Source organism: Leopardus geoffroyi, chromosome D3 (genome assembly GCF_018350155.1).
Source record: "Leopardus geoffroyi isolate Oge1 chromosome D3, O.geoffroyi_Oge1_pat1.0, whole genome shotgun sequence".
In the NCBI taxonomy this organism is placed as follows: Eukaryota; Metazoa; Chordata; class Mammalia; order Carnivora; family Felidae; genus Leopardus; species Leopardus geoffroyi.
The window spans coordinates 67,094,939-67,111,896 of record NC_059339.1 but is presented as its reverse complement, the minus strand read 5'-3'; the positions used below and the strand labels follow the sequence as shown (position 1 = coordinate 67,111,896).

At 40.7% G+C, this 16,958-nt stretch overlaps 1 protein-coding gene across 2 annotated transcripts in view; it reads left to right on the top strand.

Annotated features, from left to right (window-relative positions):
- Nucleotides 1–4,385, top strand: part of SKOR2 (SKI family transcriptional corepressor 2) — a 45,197-nt gene extending 40,812 nt beyond the window's left edge. For both annotated transcript variants that reach the window (XM_045457906.1, XM_045457907.1), the window contains one exon: nucleotides 3,661–4,385. The gene's annotated coding sequence lies outside the window, so the exon portion shown is untranslated. The remainder of the gene's footprint in view (nucleotides 1–3,660) is intronic.
- Nucleotides 4,386–16,958: the final 12,573 nt, after the last annotated feature.

The window sequence follows — 16,958 nt, the reverse complement described above, 5'->3', positions numbered from 1 at the left end:
CCCCTAGTGCATGCACTTCCTGTCCTCTGTAAGCAGATGTTTCTGCAAGAAAGACAGTCAAATAATAAGTCATTGTGTTTCCATATCCATGAAGTTATACCAAGTGGGCCTGTGAGTTGGCTCTGGTCTATATATTCAAGTATTCTTAAGTCTGAAGTTGACGTTGGACAGTTTCCTTCTCATTAGAGCGGACAGGTTTGCACCAGTTGTGTGAAATGAATAATTTTACAACAGTCAGACTTCACTAAATCTTAACTCAGAATACCAAGGCAATCAAGGCAAGAATCACCCAAATTAATGCCGATAAACTCATAGGTATAATAATTTGAAAATGTCAAATTCTCTTTCAAGTCAAAGAGAATATATTAGGATGTGTTTTTAAATAACATTTTTATTGAAGTATGATACATATTCATCAAAGTTCAAAAATCAAGTCATGAAGTCAACAAATCAAAACTCAATGGATTTTCACAAGATGAACCTACTTAGGCTTCCAGCACCCAGAGAGCCACCTTGCACCCCTGTCCAGTTATTCCTCCACTCAACAAAGATCAGCTTTGCCTGGTTTTGAACTTTAGCAAAGGACCTTGTACAGAACATTGTTTTGTATCTGGCTTCTTTTACTCCTCATTTATGATATTCATCCATTATAATGTAGTTTGATCTCCACTCAGGAACTTCAATAAACTCTTTTTACTTCTTCTTATTCCCCAACTCATCTTCTTTGCTTATGACGACTGCTCTTGTACCTACAAAAGGAAGACTGCCCAGAAACCATGCCTCTGATGGTGACATCGCATACAGCTAGGTGGAAAAAAAAAAAAAAAAAAAGATTGATTTGTGTTTAGTAACTAATGCTTCCTTCATGCTGATTTTGTTTCCATCCTTGCAGACAACAGGGATTTCTCTAAGTAGACCCTGGTGCTTTCAGAAGATTAGTGGTTACTTAAATGCTGAGCTAAATCAGCCAAGCAGAGAATCACGACCATATTGTTAGAGGCAGTATTTGATTCTCAACATGCCAAGCCTGCAAGGAATTACCCCAAGAGAGATGACAAAATAAAAATCATTACACCAAGGGAGAGAGACAAATTCTGCCTTGCTGAGTGACCACAGGTTTCCAAATTAGGGACTGATGCATTAATGTCTTATGCAAGAGTGACCCTTAAGGTAGTGTGCTGTGTTCTTGCCACCCAGTGGATTCCAATATGACTGTTAAGAGGAGGAAGCTTTTCAAAACCACAGGCAATCCACTTAATAAGCTGAGCAAGTATCGCCACATATCACTGCTCTACAAATCTTTTTTGCCCTACCTTAGGATGTAGGAAATTCCATGTTGAGTCAAAATAAGGTTCCACCCAGACCAGGTTACTAACTGCATAATTCCATTAGAAGAGCCAAATTGTTGTTCTTAACAACACCAATCCTAAAATTTAAGCACGTGCACTGAATACTCTTAGTTTTCCCTTAATAACTCCTTAAAGACCCATTACCCATGGATTTATCTAAACCTTTCTTCAACCTCGGCATAGTCCCCTTTGGGGCAATGAATTCTATCTGTTTAGCTACCAGCTGTGTTAAGTGTAGTTTGCTTTCTTTCTTTATCTTCAAACCACCTCCTAAAACAAGCCCTCGTAGACTAGCCATTGGGCTGCTTTGCGTATTTGTTTCATTGTAAACTCACGGTACAACGAAAATGATTTGAAAAAAATTTCAAAATGTTATGTGCATTTGTCCTTGCATCAAGGACTGTTTTTCACACCAGAATTATTCCTGAGAGTCTCTCTTACCTGTGGTTGTTTCCATGCCCCATGTCCTGCCCAGACACCCAGTGTGATCTTTGTGAAATCTGCACCACCAAAAAAGTGCCATGATGTCAGCAGCAATTTAATCATTACGTTCTTTTTCTTTTGAGCATCTTTTGACATTATACACATGTCATCCGTGTAGCTAGATGAAGCACCCAGGTCTTTCAGTCATTCTACAGAAGTAGAAAGTGGATCCTGGGAAATGGCTTGTTCGTAGTCATACAGAAACTCGTGACCAAGCCAGAAATAATAGTAACTATCATCTGTTGAGCACTGATTATGCCAGACATTGGGCTAAATTCTTTGCCACATTATCTATCTCTTTTGAACATTCCAACTCTAGAAGGTAGATCCTATTGTCATCCCCATTCATACATGGGAACCCTGAGTTTCAGTGGGACCACTCAGCTAGCACGTGGCAGAACCAGGACTCAATTCAGGTCCATGTGACTCTATTCCACTTCTCTGTCTCCCAAGGATCATTGGGTTTGTTTGGAGGGAGTCTGGCTTCTAAATCTGACACTGCTGCCCCATGTTATCTTGGATAATATCATACAATCTCTTTGAGGCTCACCCTCATCAATAAAATATAGGTGACCAAACCTGATCAAAGTCTCTGCCAGTTCTAAAATGTTGACCACCACTCTTGCATACCAGACATCTGCCATACTCTCTCTCTTTTCCCACAAAGGGGCTGCTTTTATTAAAGTATGCTCAAGACCATATATAACACCCAAGGGCATGACCACCCTACTTTTGCCTTATGTCTGCATTTTCTTCATCACAGATTACTCCTTCCTTCCACCTTCTGGAGAGTTTGAGGATTTTTTTTTCCTATACTGACAACATCTACCTCTTTGATTTGTGTCTCGTAACTAATTGTTAGTTTTCTTCATTTCTGGAATAATTGCTACAAAAATCACTACAAGAAAAAGGTCTTAAAACGATGTAGAGGGATTGTAATGGAACACTCTGTGTCTTCCTTTTATATAGATCAAAGGCAAAGGGAGGGAATAGCATATCCATTTGTCTCCTCTGTAGTCAGACCTATAGGACCAGGTTCTTCCAAGAGTCTCCATCGAGATTGACAATGTGCTCCTAGTCTGCTCAAGGCTTTGTGTCAATTCTTTTATTTAATCTCCAAAACAACCCATTGAGAGAAGGTCCACTGCTCTCACCATATGCTACAGCTGAGAAAACTGACCTGCAGAGAGCTGAGTATGTTGTCTGTGGTCTTGCTGTGAGCAAGTGGCAGGATCCGAGCCAGGCTGCCTGGCTCAGCCACCCCACACTCATCTGCTCTCCTGTGATTCGTACCGGGAGACTGTGGCCTGACCCGCATCCTCTATCATCAGTTGTAAACACGCGGTTAATAGCCAATCCGATGGTTTTGTTGCCGTTGAGTCACAGAAACTCCAGCCATGCTTCTACGGTTGCCCTGACCCCCCAGGACAAGAAATATAGACGTTAACTTGGGCAGTCCAGCCAAAGCCAAAGCAGGGCACTGGCTCATGAAATCCTGTCTGCCCCTTTCACCACAGGCTGTCTTAAGCAAACTGGAGCTTCTAGAACCTAGCAAACATGACTTTCCTGTAAAGGAGGCATCGCAAGCCAGCATACTCTGATCTAATAGCTCTACTTTGGCTCAGTGTCAGCAGAGATGCATAAACTAAGAGAGCGGGCAAATATATGTACAAAGGAAGATGCTTTCAAGTCACCATTTCAATATTTCATCCAAACTGTACCAAAAATGTCTTCTTTCAGGATACACTAAATGTTACTTGATGTGTTTTTAAACTATCTGACTATATGGGGCTGAAGTTGTCATTCTGCATTTCTTGTTCTATCCCAGGTGCACAGAATCACTTACTCTTGTTGTCTTGTAAGATACAGCCTGTCACTGAGCACTTCTGACCCACATAAAGACTGCGAATTGAAAGGGCTTGGGAATCACATACAAAATCAGGTTCGGGAGAACCCAAGGACAAGTGACCTCAAAGCAGCATGGACAACCATGTAAAATAGACTGTAGCGGCCATTCATTAGTGGGGGGGGAGGGGGGAGCCAACCAGAGCAGTCAATGCTTGTCGCATCTTTTGGTGGAACCAAAGTTTGAGTCTTTGTGTTTTTCAAGGCCAACTGAACCCAGAGCGTGGGAGTGCTGTTAGCCAACCGGGGTGGGAAATCCGTGGACGGTCCCAAGTGAACTCGGTGCTGCACACTCGGAGAGGGTGGCTCTGCCAGACTGTCTTTTACACTGGAAGACGTGATTCTCGGTGGAAACACAAGACCTGTCCTAGGAGTGGGGATCACATTTCGACAGCTGGGATGGCATCAGCCGCACAAACCTGCTTTTCACAACAAACTGGACAGACTTAGACGTGGCCCCTTCCTCTCTGGTACTTTGCCTGCTGTATGAATGAAGATTGTATTCCTCTGGAAATATTTTACAGTTTAATATTGAGTGTAATTAAGAATATAATCATGTTATCAAAAATGGTATTTAACTCTGTTGTAGTTTCTTTAACATTCATGTGGATAAAAAAAAAAGTCTATAATAAAAAGACTATGAAGTAATAGTTGTGTTCATGTAGTTAAGTGCACATTTGATTGGGGGCAACTAATAGCAATGAATACTTTTTAGTATTATTTTGACATAAAATATTTGAATAAATTTATTTTTGAAAATGGAATTCCTTCAAAAATGATTATTAAAGTCTAGGTGAGCCTCCTTTGGCCATTGTTAGTGACTGGAGTCCTTCCCATCGTGTTAGGATCTTTGTATGGGTAAAGGAAGCCTCTGTATTCCCGCTAGTTCTTTTGACAGTGTTGGTGATGGAGTTGATATTGTACCTTCCTCCTTACTGTGATGTTGAATCAAAGTCTGGGGTCCTTTTATGCCAAAAATTCTGCCTCTCAGATGAGGTAGAAGGGCCAAAATCATAACTCCTTTGGGGCCAGGATTTCTAAGGTCTTGCTGGGTTACACAGAAATCTACCGTGGAAGACCTCTTACCGTGAAGTTGCCAAAGAGCATCCTAACTGAAGAGGTTCCACACCAGTGGCATCCCTTGACAGATTTCAAAAAAGGTTTCGAATGTATTACCATGATATTTGACACTTTCCCCCCACCATCTTCGTTATCACGAACTATCAGAAAAAATTCACAATTTACCCTTGAGGTACATGTTCTTACCTTCTGCTGCCACATTAGGAAACCAAAAGGGGGTTGCTCCGGGTGGCTCAGTCGGTTAAGCGTTCAACTCTTGATTTCAGCTCAGATCGTGATCTCACAGTTCGTAAGTTCAAGCCCCTCATCAGGCTCTGCGCTGACAGTGTGGAGCCTGCGTGGGGTTCTCTCTCTCCCTCTCTCTCTCTGCCCCTCCCCTTCCCAAATAAATAAATAAATAAATAAACTTTAAAAAAACAGAGAGAGAAACCAAAGGAGGGCTCATTAGTGGTTTTGTTCCTAGCCCATGAGGGATAGGAAGCCAGTCAGAGAAGGATCTAACCGGGTTCTGGACTCCGAGGACAGGTTCCCAGTGACGACTACTGGAAGATAATATGAGGATGCTGGGACTGACCAGAGAGGCATTCTGCCCTCTCTGAGGTGTTCTGGCCTGGGTCTGAGCATAGGGCTCACACAGCCTTTCAGACGTGGCACACGTTTCTGAAACTGGCGGCTGTGCTCAGGGGGGTAACTGGACAGTCAAGTTGGTGGACCTTTTTCTCCATGTAGGCTTTATATTATATGTGGGGATGGAAGCCCAGCACCCTTAGCTTTGTACTTTAAGCCAATACAAGAAAATTCTCTGGGAGAACGCAGACCTGGCTTTATGACCAGCCACCAGGGGACAGCAGTGGTCGTTTTCTGCCGAGCCCAGTGTAAACTCCAGGACCAGATAGCAAGAGCAGTGACTGGGCAGGCTGGAGTCAACTAGCAGACTTGCAGATGAACTCAAGGCCTTTGTCCTACAGCTGCGTCAACTGGCTGTATAAACGAGCCTGAAATGTCATTCTTTTCCTTTCTAACTGCAGCTTGAAGCGTCTCAGAGTTATTAGTGCTAAAATATCAGCAAATAATTTTGAAGCAAAGAGGAAATTAGAGCCAGAGGATTTCACCAGTATGTCTGAGAGGCTGGAGTTCGTAACTGTGGCATAGCTCTGAACTGAATTAATGGCCAAGCTCTTGTGGAAGACCGTTGGCCTCTCCTGCTGAGGATGCTGGAAATACGTTGTGCCTTTCCGTTCTCCTCCTAAACTCCAGGCTCTGTCGAAGCCCGGCTGTGCATCTTTCCCCAAGCACTTGGAAACTGCAGCTGTCTTTATACTCATGACCTCAGAGTCTCCCCGCTTGTTAGGTATTTTATCAGACTCTATTTCTTACAAGCAGTAGAGCCTAACCGTCCTCCGTGCCAACCATGAAGTTATACACCCAAGCCCAAAACCTTCAGAGCACAAGAGTCATGATCCAGCATATGATATGGAAATGTCATTAATCCACATATTTTCTCATTAAGGAGAGTGAATACCTCTTCTTTCTTCTAGCAATGCTTGATGGTTCTAAGTTGGAACAAAAAGAAGTTGTCCCTAAAACTGGATATGATTGGGTTATCTGAGCTGCCTTGTGGAAACAGACAGGACATCCATCTAAAGCTCTGCATGGGGCTAAAAATAAAGCCACTCTTCAGAAGGACAAATAAAAATTCTTGGCCCCACAAAATGACAGCAGGAAAATGATGTGCTCTTTTCTTTGAGTCTTTTGTCATGTTAAAATGCCAAGGTGAAGCCAACTATTAGCTAATGAAGACTAAGGGCAATACAAATAAAATTCTCTGTTTTTATCCCAAATGAAATAATAAGATCAGAAATGGCCATAGCAAGTCAAAGCAGAAAGCTGGACCCACACAATAAAGCACTTCCTGTTGGGACAGGCATTTCAGACGGATGCTTTTGATACTCAGGACGCCTGAGTAATTGCTCATCTATTTGCCACAGGCAAGGAGAGTGGGACATCACACCCCAATTTCCTTAGATTGAGCAATGAGTGTAGCGTCAGCTCTGTGGAAAATAGAGGAGAATTCTCTCCTATCTCTAAGCAGATAGGATCCCTTTCACTTAAGGGTAAGAGTTAAAACAGCCTTGGTCAGCAGTGAGGAAGGTCAGAGAAGAGGAATATCATCAGCGTGCTAAGAATGTGTCACCACATCATTCAATGGGGTGCTTCCAGGTGACCCCGGGCCCAGTGACAGAGGTCCTTTGTCTCTCTATACAGTTGAGGGCACCAAGTTCAAGTCTGACCACCTGCCACGATCCACCATACACAACCCACACCCCAGTTTACAATTACACTCTCTTCCTTTTGTAAGATGTGCACCATAAACTTGCCGGAGGCAGGAGACGTCCATTTCCGCTCACTACCGTCCCTCTACTGCTGAGCACATGTAGTCGCTACCCAAAATATGTTTGTTGATTAAGTGGATCTTGTTTATTTTATTTAAGCCAGTCACAAAAGCAGATTGCTACATGGTTATCACTTCAAACTCTCTCTTGTAGAATGTTAACATGTCATTTGGTTTCAAATGACCGTATGTGGCAAATGTCAGTTACCATCCAACAGTATCCATTTTTGGTGGCAATACACCTAAATAAAAGGCCACGTTTCCCAGGCTTACTCAACGGTTAGATGCGGCCGTGTGACTATGTTCTGGTGAATAAGATGTAGGTAGAAATATGTGGAATTTTCAGGAAGGTCACTTCAAAAGAGTTTGACTTAGGCCGTGTTTCCCTTTTCCCTTCCCTTTCCTTCTTTTCTGATGTCTGTGATATGGATGAAGCCCCAGAAGCCATCTTGGGCCATGAGGTGACTTTGAAGATAAAAGCCGTATGCTAGTATGCGCACAGAAAGATAATAAATAGAAGCCTGGGTCCCCAACAACTACTGAACCAACATTCTCACTCTGGACTTCCCACTTGCAAGTTTGGTTTTTGTACTGGAGAGAAATGAAATCCTGTCTTGCCTAAACCACTATTATTTTAGATTTTCTGTTAACAAAATTTCTGATTGCAAAACCCTTCTCTCCGTTTGGGGCTCAGTGATCAGCCGACAGTAACACCCCTCTTATTAGTGTAACAATTTTCCAATGCATACTTATGCCATCTTTGTATTCTTACGTTGTCATCAGCCCTTTGATTTAGCTAAGGGAGGTCCGTGGATGTGAAGGCTAGTTAGTTGCAGAGTCAAGCCTCAAATCCAGTTCTTCTACTGCCATGACGAGCTTTTTCTGCTCAATCCCTTGGCCTCATCATCAGAGCTGAACAAGTCCCTATCTCTGATATCCCCCATTGCAATATAGATAGATGAAGATGGTAATGATATGGACTTGGGCTATCAAGCCCAATGATATGGATCTATGGGCTACATATGGACTTGATCTGCTCCGCAGGGTAGGTCAGGAACTAGGCTGGAAAGGGACACTGTCCAAAAAGCCTCACGGGTTCTTGTGTGACGCAAGCAAAGCTGTGACCAGGTGCGTAGCCGGGACCACAAAGGGAACAGAGCCCAGCAGCACAGACATCTCAGGAGCAGGAGGTTGTCAATCATCATCATCCTTGATAAGGGGTACCTGCTGTTCCCTTGGCATTCGTGGGCACATTCCAGCCTTGGGAAAACACACCACTGAGAATAAATAGGCTGGCAAGAAGCAAACCCAGTGCTTGACTTAAGGATATGATGGGTGGAGAGCAATTTGACTCAGGAACCAATGTGGGCATTGTCTCTCCTAGCTGGAGGGCAGCAGGGTACACGTGGGAATCGGGTGATAACCCTGGGACCCCCTAGACTTGGGCCAGTAACCACCACACAGACTAAAAGAGAGCTAAGGCTTTCTAAAGGCCTCTGGACTCCAATCTCGATGTGGGCTCTGAAACAATGTTGTAGCTTCAGGAGGAAGAATGGAAAGATAGCCGGTTTTGAGCTGAGAAAGGATCCAAAAAAATGCTAAGAGCTGAAAATACCTTGCTGCAAATGGCCCCTTATTTCCAAACCAGGCCTCCTATACATATAGTTTAGAAGTAATGAACTCAAGTTACCTAAAGTAAATAATCATGCTGAAACGCCACGACTCTGTAGCAAATTAAGAACTTCCCTGAGAGCATTGTTAACGTCTGGAGTTTTCAAATAAAAGAATTCGTTCTTCTCATCCAACTTTTACATCATCTCACTATTAAGGACAGTGGCTTCCTGGATGATTGTTAATGATGGTTTTCTTTATTATATTTTAGACCATTTAGCAAAGTTTATTGATTTATACTTCCTTGTAATTAGTTGTAGTGATTAAAATAGCTTTTATGGCCCTCTGGAGATTGACTTTTTAAAGAATCAACATTTACCCCAAATTGTGTGCTTTAAAACATGGTTAAATACTGTTTGGATTCAGTACTAAACCGTCATTGGTGAAACTGTGGTTTTATATGTCGTTTCTTTCTCATCCCTCTGCTTATATGGCACTATCATCCAATTACTTGGCAGCCAATAATAATAGCAGCAGCCAACTTTCATTGAGTGATTACAATAAGCTGAACATTGTGCTAAGTGTCTTAACACATTATTTCACTTAATTCTCTCAACAACCCTAATGAGGCAGAGACTATTTAACTATTTAAAGGTGTTAAGTCACGTAGTAGGTGAGTGGAAAATTAGGAATTTGAACCTTTGGTTATTATGATTTCAAAATCTCTGCCTTTTCTGGGACTCGAGCTCACACACCGTGAGATCATGCCCTGAGCTGAAGTTGGACACTCAACCGACTGAGCTACCCAGGTGACCCCCAAACCTCTGCTTTTAACCACTAAACTCCGGTGCACACTGCCAAGAGAGCCAAGCCAGACCCTTTGTACACATGGGTGAATTGGAAGTCCAATTACTGACATAATTTGAAGGATGCTGGAGACCTCTCTTAAACAAAAATATCTCTCACCAGACTCCCTTGAAGCTGAAATTCCTCCATTAGCATGATTCCTTTGACTAAGGTATTACATGTTCTCAGAATTACAAGTGCTCTAACACAGTGTTACTTGAAGTGTGGTCTATCAAAGCTAAAACAATAAAACTCATAGAAGAAAACATAAGAGTAAATCTTTATGACCTTGGGCTGGCGGGAATGTAAAGTAGTGCAGCCATTGTGGAAAACAGTTTGGCAATTCTTAAAAAAATTAAACATAGAATTTTTTTCTATGCAATTCCACTGCTAGCTATATACTTAAAGGTATTGGAAACAGGTACTCAAATACTTATGATCATAGCCGCACTATTTACAATGGTCAAAAGGTGGAACAAATCATGGGTCCATCAATGGATGAATGGATAAACAAAATATGGTGTATACTATTTTTCAGCCATGAGAAGAAATGAAAAATTGACACATGCTACAACATGGATGAACTTTAAAAACATTATGCTAAGTCAAAGAAGCTAGCTATAAAAGGTCACATAATGCATGATTCCATTTATATGGAATACCTAGAATGCCAAATCCATAGGGACAGAAATAAGACTGACGGGTTTCAGGCATGAGAGAGAAGGCAGAATTGGTAGAAGCTGCTTAAGGTTTTCTTTTGAGTGATGAAGATGTTTTGGAACTAAATAGATGTACTGGTTTCACAAAATTGTGACTGTATTAAATACCATTGAAATATCACTTTGAAATGGTTAATTTTATGTTATGGGAATTTCATCTCAATTTTTAAAAACTTTATAAATTTAGCAAAAGATACGTAAGACCTTTCCTCTGAAAACATCAAAACATTGTTGAAAGAAATTTAAAAGACCTAAAATAGTTGGTAGAAATATACTATGGGCATAGGTTGGTAGAGTCATTATTGTTGAGATGTCAGTTCTCCCCAAATGTGTTTATAGATTCAACACAATTTCAATCAAACTCCCAAAAAAAGTTTGGGGAGAAACTGGCAAGATGACTCTATAATTAAACACAAGGGTACACAGAACAATTTTGAAAAAGAAGAGCGAGGTTTCAGGAATTTATGCTACTTGATTTCAAAACTTACTATAAAGTTATAGCTATCATAACGCGGTGTGTTACTGGCTTCAGGATTGACGAACACTAGTGTAACTGAATAGAGAGCCCAGACATAGACCACACCTATATGGTCATTCGACTTTTGGCAAAGATGCCAAAGAAATGGAGAAAAGAAAGTCTTTTCAACAAAATGGTGTTGGAATAATTCTGTATCCATATGAAAAAGAAAAAAAAAGAACTTTAACACCCTACCTCACACCATATACAAAATTTAATCTGAGACAGAGGATAGACCTAAATGTAAAACCTGAAATCATAAAAATTTCAGAGAAAAACATGGGAGAATATCTTCAGGCAGGCAAAGATTTCTTAGACATACAAAGCAACAGCCACCAAACAACCAAAAGCCAACTCTGACAAATTGGACTTTACCAAAATTAACATTTTGTGCTTATCACACACAACACCAATCAGAAAATAAATATGCAAGCCACAGGCTGGGAGAAATCATAACATATATCTGACAAAGAACTTGTATCCAGGATTTATAAAGAACACCTTGACCTTAGTAAAAATAAGAAGCAATTCGATTTAAAAAAAAAAAAAAACTCACCAAAAAGAATAGACATTTCATAAAAGAAAATATACAAATTATCAATAAACATATGAAAAAGTGACTAACATTGTTAGTCATCAGGAAATCAAATTAAAATCACAATGAGACACTATCACATGCCTGCTAGAATGACTAAATGTAAAAGACTGACAAACCCAAATGTTGACAAGGTTATAGAGCAACTGGAACTCACACATTGTTGACGGGAATGCAAAATGGTATACATTCTTCAGGATGATGTTTGGAGATTTCAAGCCTAAGCCAGAGTCAATGCACTTGAACCCCAAGAAAGGGAAATTTAAGAACAACCAATAACAAAGAGCCAACCAGGCTTTCCTAAACAAGGCAATGATGTAACCTATAGCCAATCAAATAATTTACTTTGTTTAAGCATATTTTATGTAAAATCCTTGCCCCTGTGAGTGGAGTGCTCCTAACAACCTTCAGTTTGGCACTGACCAATTCAAGTCAATGCATGAACAAATCAACTATCGAAAATCATAATGTGCCTCAACTTACCTTTTCAAACAACATAATCACCATGCACAAAAAGAGGGAGCTGCAAACCCACTGCGGGGCTGGTAACTCACTATTCAGATCATTTCCCAGCCTCCATTCCTATCTTTTTGAGTCTGATTCTGTGGTGCTCTTGGATCTTTATGAGGCTTGGATGCAAAGAGAAGATTCCTGTTTTAAGTATTGCCATCTATATTCTTCTGTCAACTCCCATTGCCTGAAGGAACTTGAATAGGCCTCTACACACTAAACCAAACCTATAAACAAATGCTTAACCCACTCTCTGTGTTGCTTTTATGTAGTCCCATTTTTACTTACGTCTGTGGCTAAAGATATAAAAGACATTTTCTGTATTCTCTGTTCAAGGACAAGTATGTTGGGGGAAAAAAACCACATGGTTTTTCCATTTCTTAGAGAAAGGAAAGACGAAAGCTGTGCCATAAGACAACAGGTTTTTAGAACCCTCACAGTCCCAGAATCCTATTTAACACCTATAGGCAGACTTCCTGCTATACTTGGGTCTCCGCACCCCCTTCTCATGGCCCCCGCCATCTTTCCTGCGTGTGTGAGGTGAATTCAACCAAGATTAACAAGGTAATGTTTGTAAAAAAGACATCTTTCCTTTAATAAACTGCATAAATAACAACAGACATAAGAAAGATGCTTACATAAGGGAGATGCTACTTAATTCTGAGAACTCCTGGGAGGTTTCCTTGTTTTTAACATTAAGTAACAAGGAAAGAAAAATCTTGGCAACGACAGATGTGGGTGTATCATCTTCTGGAGCAGAACTTTTCATTCTTAACTTTCAATAAGCCAAGGCTAATTGACCTTTACAGCCACACCAGAACCAAACTAACTTGGGAGAATATTCTCACACCAATGAAGGCTCAGAAACTAATACAAGGAGAATAAATATGGTCTAAGGTTTTGTACCAGCACGTTTACCTTGAAAATTTTTGATGCTACTTATTTTCTACAAAAGAAATCTCAAATCCCACCTGCTGTTCAAGGCCCTATACAACTTGGACCCAACTTACATTTGCCATCTCGTAGCTGGACTCTTCCTCCATTGGTCCCCAATTCCTACCTTCTTGCCTTTGCTGGCACCATTTCTCCACTTGGAAGGCCCTCCTTCCTTTTAAGCTCTGTCTAACCCTCAAGATTCAGCAGCTCAAGGCCACCACTGGCCCTGGCTCTCTAAACCCTTAGATTTTCTCCCTTCTCTTAAAAAAAAAAAAAAAATTCTCCCTCCTCTAAATCCCATTAGGGTATTGGGTTTTCTGCACCAGTCACTTGGCCCTTTTTAGGAGCTGCCTTGGGTTTCTTATTGCTCTGTCTATCTTACGCGTGCCTGGTGAGACTGTAAACTCCTTCAGGGCAGGAACAAATAGCCCCGGTCCCATACTGCACTCTTCTTAGCTGGATAAGCTCTGCTGCTCCGTAAGCGTTTCCTAATGCAGATGACTTGGATGTCTCAAATGCTCTAAACTTGTGTGCGGTTTGTAGAGAATTATCAGAACTTGGGGACGACCCGATGTACAGAAATGTGGCCGACCAAGCTAATCTTCTTTCTGAGCCATGGTTCATTTACTGTCACTACTTGTACTTCCCCACCTGTCCCCTTGAGAGTCTTTATCCTCTATACGTATACATATACAGATGCTTCTTGACTTTCAAACTTTCATATATTATGTAGCTTTGCTCCAGATCCAAAGTAGGTTAATTCCACTCTAACACCAGCAGATGACTCTGGTGGTAGTTGGTATGATGCCAGTGGCTCTAAGAATAAATGAACCTAGCACAGTTGTTCTTCCACTCTGCCTTCTCCTCAAGCTGCTGCCTGCCCCCTTCCCGTCACTGCCAATTCCTTTTTCTTAATTCCTCACAGATTTATTTGCTCCTGCAAACCCAGCTTCTGCCCTGACAGATGGCCACATTTAGCTTGCCTTTATATTGGATCATGACTTTGTTGTTCTTCATTTTATTGTGTTGAGTCCTAAGTATATTTATTTCTTATTGAGAGAAGAGGGTGCCTCTCTCGCTCTCTTGCTCTCTCTCTCTCTCTCTCTCTTACTCCCTCTCTTTCTCTTTTACTGTATTTGTAGTTAGGGTAGATTAAGAAATGCTGCAGTAACAAATAAAACCCTGAAATCTCAGTTGGTCAGTGGCTTAACATTATAAAAGTTTATTTCTTAATCAGATCACCGTCCATTGTGGCTCAAGAGAAAGTTTTCTTCCATGCTGTGGCTCTAACAATCTTGAGATCTTTGGAGCTCTCCATTGGATCCAGTCTATCCACCAATTAACACCGGGGGGAAAGATCAAACAGAAAATCCACTCTTTCTCAACTGCCCTGGCCTGAAAATCAAATTCACATTACATTAGCCAGAATTCAGTGATACAATCCTACCTAACTATAGGGAACACTGAAAAATCTACCTAAGAAGGATTGAACTGGATATTGCTGAACACTATCAATCAGTACCATACCTTATTTCTATCTTCCAGTGGATTCTCATTTTATTTATTACATGAAATCTTTTTTCTTTCTTTCTTTCTTTTTTTTTAAGAGATTCTTCATGGAGCACAATGACTTCTTGTTCTAATTCGGATCAATGTTTTTTAGGACTATGGCATACCTCTCATCTTAGATTTTTCATTGCCTGCTTAGTTTAGTGCCATCACTTCTTTAACTTCTTGCTTTTTATTAACCTATTACTGGAGTACATCTCCAAATAACTTTCTCCGAAAAGATGCTTGAAACTTACCTCCTTTGGAATATAAGTGTCTTGAGGTCAAGGCATCTGTCGTGTTTATTGTTGTATCTCTACTGCCTAAGAGAATGCCAAAATAGGTACACAGTACATATTTGTTAACTAGGCAAAAACTTTGAGTGTTTTCCATGTTTAAAAGTCTTTTTCAAAAATAACTTGTTTAAAAAATAATTTTGGGTGGCTCAGTCGGTTAAGCCTCTGACTACAGCTCAGGTCATGATCTCACGGATTGTGAGTTCGAGCCTGGCGTTGGTCTCTCTGCTGTCAGTGTGGAGCCACTTAGGATCCTCTGTCTCCCTCTCTCTGCCCCTCCCCCCGCTCATGAGTATGCCCATGCTCTCTCTCCCTCCAAGATAAACCTTAAAAAAAATAATTTTGCTTAAAAAATGTTAGTTTTGCCTTCGTCTTAAAAATCTTTATTTTGCTCTCACCATGAATAGTTTGGTTGGCTATAGAATTTTAGGTGTAAAATTATTTTCTTTCAAAACCTTGAAAGAAGTGCACCATGGTCTTCCACATCTTATTTCTTTATAGGTAACATGTTTCCTCCCTTGAAGCTTTTAGAATCTTTAATAGGACTTTAAATCGAAGATGTGGTAAGTTCTGAAATTTCATAATGATGGGTCCAGCCAATGCTTTTTTAAATTTTTATGTAATTTATTTATTTATTTATTTATTTATTTATTTATTACCATTTAACCTACTCTGTACCCAGTAAGTCCTCAGTCTTTTTTTTTCAGTTTGACCACTCGTGTACTTTTCATCTCTGGAAATTTTTACTTCTAGTATTTTTTGTTCTATACTTCTGTCCTTATGAAACTGTCATTTTCCCTATGCTTTCTATATTTCTGTCTCATGTTTTTATCTCATTTTTCCCCCTATATTCTCGACTTCATCTTCCAATGAACCTGTTTTGGAGGGCTATCATAGTTTTAATCTTAAGAGTTCATTCTTTTTCTCTGATTGTGCCTTCTGTACATAAATAGCTGAAAAAAGGTTTTTTTAATGTTTATTTATTTTGAGAGAGAGAGAGTGCTCACACACATGCACACGTGCAGGTGAAGGAGGGTCAGGGGGGGGGGAGAGGGAATCCCAAGCAGCCTCCATGCTCAGCACAGAGCCTGACGTGGGGCTCAATCTCATGAACCACAAGGTCATGACCTGAACTGAAATCAAGTGTCAGACGCTTAACCAACTGAGCCACCCAGATGCCCCAGAAAAAACTTATTTTAAATGCCTGTCAAATCACTTTTATTATCACTAATTAGCCTTATTTTTTTAATTGAAGTATAATTAACATACAGTGTTATATCAGTTTCAGGTAAACAGTCTTTTTTTTTTTTTTCTTTCTGAATTATCTCTGTCTCCATCTCAGGTCAGTTTTCTGATTTTTTTCATCTTGGTCTTTCCTTTTCATGTTGCTGGTTTTCATCATGTGTCCTGTTTGCCTGTTTATATTTAATAATAATGAATGTGAGTGGATATTTACATAATTGGTATGGGGAGAAATGTCTAACTGGAAGCTCTGTGTACTTGGAAAAGGACAAAATCAGCAGGTTGGCTGTAGACTGAACTAGCAGGGAATCAGTAGTCAAGCTAACAGCCTCCCAAACGACAAAATAAGAACAGCCCAACTCTAGAGCAGCAATGCACACATTAAAAGTCTTAGCTCTTCTCAGATTGTTTCATTTCTTTTTTTAAAAAAAAAGTTTATTTATTTTGGGAGAAAGAGAGAGGGAGAGCGCATGATCCGGGAAGGGGCAGAGAAAGAGGGAGAGAGAATCCCAAGCGGATTCTCAACGCAGGGCTCCAACTAACAAACCACAAGATCATGACCTGAGCTGAAACCAAGAGTTGGCCACTTAACCGACTGAGCCACCCAGGCGCTCCCAGATTGTCTAATTTCTTAAGAGGAAAGTCCTTTTGGGCTTGTCCAGGGGCAAATGCAGACTGTTTGCTGTATTGTCCAAGAAGTTTGAGAGTGAGGACTGGGGAAGCTGAGTACTTCATATAAAGATCATTAATCAACCCATGTTTTCAGGCCTGCTTCTCCTTCTGTGTCTCTGTTGCACTTCCAGCTCTGAATCAGCCGGTTTTGTAAAGTTCTTCAGGACAACGACTTCCACCTCCACTGCAACCCATTCATGGTTCATTCGAAGCTACAGCTTTATCCACTGAGTGTCATCCATCAATATGCTTCTTTC